Source organism: Oncorhynchus masou, chromosome 10 (genome assembly GCF_036934945.1).
Source record: "Oncorhynchus masou masou isolate Uvic2021 chromosome 10, UVic_Omas_1.1, whole genome shotgun sequence".
NCBI classification, from domain to species: domain Eukaryota; kingdom Metazoa; phylum Chordata; class Actinopteri; order Salmoniformes; family Salmonidae; genus Oncorhynchus; species Oncorhynchus masou.
The window spans coordinates 45,610,578-45,616,934 of NC_088221.1; the positions used below are offsets into that span (position 1 = coordinate 45,610,578).

Below are 6,357 nucleotides of genomic sequence, written 5' to 3' on the forward strand. Positions count from 1 at the left end.
CTCACAAAGCGTGTTCATTATTTGCAGACGAAATGTCAAAAAGTTCCGTCACAGTCCTTAGAAACATGTCAAACGATGTATAGAATCAATATTTAGGATGTTTTTAACATAAATCTTCAATGATGTTCCAACCGGAGAATTCCTTTGTCTTCAGAAAAGCAATGGAATGGGAGATACCCTTCATGTGAATGTGCGTGACCAGCTCGTGGCTGCTGGCAGACCTCTGACTCATATTCCCCTCTCATTCAGTCCCCCTTCACAGGAGAAGCCTCAAACACATTTCTAAAGACGGTTGACATCTAGTGGAAGCCTTAGGAAGTGCAACATGACAAATATCCCACTGTATCTTCAATAGGGGCTGAGTTGAAAATCGTCCAACCTCAGATTTCCCACTTCCGGGTTGGATATTTTCTCAGGTTTTTGCCTGTCATTATGAGTTCTGTTATACTCACAGACATCATTCAAACAGTTTTAGAAACAGCAGAGTGTTTTCTATACAAATATAATAATACTATGCATATATTAGCCACTGGGACTGAGGATCAGGCAGTTTACTCTGGGCACCTCTGGGCACCTTATTCATCAGAGCTACTCAATACTGTCCCCAGCCATAAGAAGTTAGGCTGGGACCACCTTCCAGAAGGACAATGACCCTAACCATACTGCTAAAGCAACACTCGAGTGGTTTATGGGGAAACATCTTGGAATGGCCTAGTCAAGCCCAGACTTCAATCCAATTGAGAATCTGTGGTACGACTTAAAGATTACTGTACACCAGCAGAACCCATCCAACTTGAAGGAGCTGAAGCAGTTTTGCCTTGAAGAATGGTCAAAAAACCCAGTGGCGAGATGTGCCAAGCATATAGTGACATACCCCAAGAGACTTGCAGCTTCAATTTCTGCATAAGGTGGCTCTACAATGTATTTACTTTGGGGGGATGAATAGTTATGCACACTAGAGAGAATAAAGTAGACGGCACACATCAAACATATGATTTATGACCCTATGTCAGGATAACGTGTGCATGCCCATATTTGGGCATCCGGTCAGGACATCCTGGTGGGAATTGATCACGTGCTTATGCCCATATATGGGCGTCCTGTTCCCACGCGTTAGAGGGTGTGCTAATGTATGCATATATTGCATAGATTCCTTTGAAGTTGTCATGATGATTGATTGGTTGAACTGGGAGGGTCTGTGTTTGAACATTTGAAAGACAATGGCCCCACACCCCCTATTTTATTGCCATTAGGGTTGTTGTCTATGAAGCAGGAATGTCTGGGAGGGGGATTTTGTGTGTGTGTGTGTGGGTGTGGGTGTGGGTGTGGGTGTGTGTGTCTCTGCATGGGGTGTTAGAAACAAGGTCCCTTCGCATTGTGTACATTTCAAGCTTTCAACAACAATAAAACAACCATCTAAATAATGTTTCTCGGCCTAAAACACTGTTGAGTTTCCTATTTAGTTCTCTTTATATGTGCACCTGGTTGCCAGGGTTTCCAGGTGCACGGTGTTTCCTCCAACACATTGGTGCTGCTGGCTTCCGGGTTGGATGTGCGCTGTGTTAAGAAGCAGTGCTGCTTGTTTGGGTTGTGTATCGGAGGACGCATGACTTTCAACCTTCATCTCTCCCGAGCCCGTATGGGAGTTGTAGTGATGAGACAAGATAGTAGCTACTAACAATTGGATACCATGAAATTGGGGAGAAAAAGGGGTAAAAATTTAAATAAACAAAAATAAATAACGTTGATTCAACCAGTGGATGCCCAATGGGTGTAACACTCTGCAGTGAAACTGTTTTTAAACTTGGCTCTTTCCTCCAGCATTTTGGATATGAAATGTAATGTTTCATATGAGGTGACATTATATAATGTCACTTTTTATTTGAGAGTTTTTTCATAAATATCTGTTTTACCATTTAAAAAATGAATGCACCTTATGTATCTAGTCCACCCATTTGAAGAAATCATAAGTATTTCGACAACTTCACTTGTTTTGTATTAAAGGTAGCAACACTTTAAACGTAATGTTCAGTTAAATGATGTATTTAGGTATCGGTTCCCTTACCCTGTAAGGGTTCTATGAACTGCTCTCATGAGTGACTGTATTCCACACTTTGGTTTTGATAGTCACTGCCAACAAACACGAAAGCTAGCATTTTCAGACAAAACACGTTACTACTACACACTACCACAACAAAGTGACTGTTTTTGAATTTAAAAAAATGGATATATTTCCTTTAACATCCTCGATGTTGTCACGGTGCTGACTTTTGCCCAATACCTGCAGCAAAAGCCTCTACCCCGTCCTCTGGCTGGGCAGAGTACTTTAGGATTGTAGTCACTTCGATGTAACAAGGGCCTAGCCGTGCGGCCCCACCAACTCAGTGGACAAACCCACTCCTGGTGGGCGTGGCCAAAGACCTCTCCTCTGGCTAGGCAGAGTACTTTAGGATTTTAGTTACTTCGGTGTAACAAGGGACTTGCCGTGCGGCCCTACCAACTTTCCTATGTATTCGTAATGGCCCTTCGCGTGAGTTGGGTTTGTTCCTTCTTTCACGTTGTCAATCCCTATTTTCCGGTCTAGTATGAGGCCTTGGATAGATATACTCCTATTTAAATATTCTTAAGCGTTATGGATTCCTCCTATATTTCCTTACCCTCAAGTTATCTTTACCTATGTATATATCAATACCTAATAACAACTCTTAGTAGTTATTATGCTCGTCAGCTAGTAGTCACTCGGAAACTAGTATTGGTATATGTTTTGACTCTCTTAAAAATATATTATTGTCCACACAATGAAATATTCTTCAGTGCAATCACTTTAACCTATAACCAGGGTCACTTTCTGTTCAGTGAAAGTGTCAAAGGCGTTTGCTCTCCAGATCGTTAATCTGGCCTGGTTGTAAAAGTTTCAAGCTTTTATTAAGTCACTCTGTTTTTTGTCTTATACACATCATTACAATTCAATGGTTATACAGTTTCTCAATACAACAATGATGCTCAATCAATCCTTAATGCTTTAAGCTATGCCAGGTAATATTGCAAAACTTTAAATGCGTTAACACTTCTAACAATATTGACTAAATAGCAAAAATAGTTCAATTACCTTAAATGCTCAGCCCCTTGGTCACGTTCCTGTAATCGGTATTCTCGCAGCTATGACGCTCGATTCCGAATTCCAATATCTTAATACACTTACAACTCTGTGTATGGTCTCAATATATTGTAACTGGTACTTCGCTGTTTCCTTGTATTGCCAATCACATCTGTACCTGATGTCTCACTGAGTGACTGCCACTTCGTCTGTATTCAAGAGGTGTTTAGACCTCTGTGTTTCGTAGACTCAGTCTCGGGGTCACCAAATTCAACCAAGTAAATTCAGATAGTGATCCAATAAGTACTTAGGCAAAATAATCCAATTCTCTAATATTGTTATCGTCTAACAAAAAGTGTATAGTGCAATAGTAAATTTACCTGTGATGATTCTCCATATGAAGTCTGTCTCATATGTTAACGAGGATCATGCTGTCTTATGATCTCTGTTCTCTTTATATATATTTTTAAAGGGGAAGTTCCCACTGGGGCTGTAACCTACGTAATCTTAGGCCTGTGTGTTAAACGGAAGCTTCCTTTTATTACCCTTTAAGGTCATGCACTACTGACTCTCACATTGCTGCTTCCGTGTTACTGTTGGCTGATTCTACTCAATCATACCAGCTGGTTGTTTCTACCACTGGAGGTGGCGTAGGTGGTATGTCAAGCGTCAGCTGGGAGAAGTCTATGATAGGTATCTCCTCTGCTTCCCCCCGTTGTCCAGTTTCTGCAGGTGCGGTCCATGGTTCCATGAGGTCCCGTGAATGCCCTGTGTTGTTGTCCCCATTGCTTGATGGAGTGGGCAGATTCTTTTCATCTCTTGTCACAATGTGCTTCTTATTCAACCATTGATATGTTCTATGTCATTTTGAAACCTTAAGGAGCATGAGGTACTGCTGGAATATCTACCAATAGCATGACCATCTTTTTGTGAGAAATGACACTGGTCCCTGTTCAAAACATTTATGAAGTATTAAGAAAGTTTGAATAGTCCTCCCTTTAGATTAGGGACTGCAAATTGACTTTACTAATGATTAGTACATGGTTTATAAGGATATTTATTAAACATCTGATGAATTATCTTATAAATCATTACATACTATGAAAGCTGTTTATAAATGTGTGAAGAACTGGCTTGCTAAAACAGATGAAGAAGTAATGATATATACATTATGAATAAACAATATACTTATCCATTCTTAATTATTTAGTGTGTTACCCAATCACTATATTCATTCACGCTCAACATCTTCAGGGAGAGCTGTTCTGGCGTGACCCCTGACCTGGCAGCAGTGATGGAGTGAGAGTAGTGGTAGTGTTCATAACCAGTATGTTGAGGTTGAAGTGTCTGCTGTGGTCTCCTCCACTGTTGTGTTTAATCATTACTGCATATAGTAGTTATTTATAAATGTCATAATACCCAGGTGATTAACATTTAACAAATATGTGCGTAATATTAAATGGTTAGCAAACTGTAAATACCTACCAAATGGCTTATTACTGAACATTATAAAGTGGTACAAATAATTGCATATTCTTGCATTTTGCCCTCAACTACTTACACAATACACCATTAAGATAGACTTGGACATCGTCTAATATCATGCTGTATTGAACATTTCAACTTCACTGCACTTGTTAAAGATGTTGTGTCACTATGTAGCCACTAGAGGGTAATGTTAAACAATATATATATAAATATTCATGACTTCCTCAAAATGTACTTTTAGAATAATTAAATACTATTTATCATTAAATAACATGGAACAACCACAGGCTTTGTAATTTGGAGAATACAACCCAAAATGACTACAGTGTATTTTATAAAACAAGCTTATACCTTCTTATGCATTCTCCTTTTTTTATTTATGCCTTCTTAAACTTTTTTCAAGTCATTCCAGTCCAATCTAGACAAATCATTCTGTATCAACACCACATTCATCTCTGTATTGTCAGTGTGTTGTTACATGAAAGAACAATTGTATAACAAAACTATGTCAAACCTTTTTTTTCAAACTTAGAAATACAAATACAGGAACTACGAACACCTTAACTTCAGAATTAAAATATGTTTAGCAGTCACTTTGAACCATGGATAAAAGAAAGCATAAATTATTGGATTGATTAAGGAATTAACAAGTGGCAGAAAGCTGAGGATGAATGATAGTAAATTGTCACTTAAAAAAGAAACAAAGAAAAAGAAAATAGAAATGGAATCCAACAAATGAAATAGTTGAAAACAACAATAGACAGAGTTTTTGCTGCTTTTCTCTCAGACTTACTTGCCTGTACAATTTTAACACCAGACACTCTGGGAGCCTCTTTTGAAAATACCTTTCTGGCCTGTGATCTGGCCACCACAAAGATTTTCATGTAACGTGTTATAATAACAGAGCCCGGGACAACCATTGTAAATAAAAGGTCAATTATATTTCCCCAGGTTATTCCTTTAACAATAAAACATTCTTTCAAACACCTACTGGGTACCTGTACATTTACCATGTCTTTTATAATAGCAGCATTGTATATGGTACAACAACACCAGGTGATGGACATACAACACATCACTCTTGTTATTGTTATTTTAGAGTGGTACAATAAGGGATAACACACAGCAACATAGCGGTCAATAGATATCAAGACCAAACTGCCCAGAGATAAAGAAGTACATAAACAACTAATGTAGAGAAGAAACGCACAGAAATATACCCCAAAGCCCCAGCATGATTCAATTATTGCTACAGTCGTTACTGGTATCACAATCAGTCCCACCAGGAGATCTGATGCAGCCAGAGCGAGGATGAGCAGGTTGGTTGGAGTGTGGAGCTGCTTGAAGTGAGAGATGGAGATGATCACCAGTATGTTCAAAAATACTGTAACTGCTGAAATCAATGAGAAGAAGATGTAGAGTGTTATGTAGATAGATGTCCATAGCAAAGCCTTTCTGCAAGAAGAGTTTCTGTCTTGAAAACAGTATTGACCATCTTCATGTTCCTCCATTTGAAAAACAAAATCTAAATGCTGTTGTCCTCTTGTTCCTGCTTGGTCCTGTGCTCGATCCTGTCTGGTCAGCCTTCTGCCAAACTCTGAGCTCTGCCTCTCCATTTATCCCTGAGTTACTGACAGCCACTCCCCTCCTCGGAGTCTCTCTGCACACAAAAGCACAAACACATACACAAGTGAGCACACAATGATGTAATGTATGACAAAATTGTTTGTTGCTTTGGCCCTTCTATTTTTGTTTCATCGGACATTTCTCCA

At 39.1% G+C, this 6,357-nt stretch overlaps 1 pseudogene; it reads right to left on the minus strand.

The window, feature by feature from the left end:
- Nucleotides 1-5,134: 5,134 nt before the first annotated feature.
- On the minus strand, nt 5,135-6,155 carry LOC135547767 (trace amine-associated receptor 13c-like; annotated as a pseudogene).
- Nucleotides 6,156-6,357: the final 202 nt, after the last annotated feature.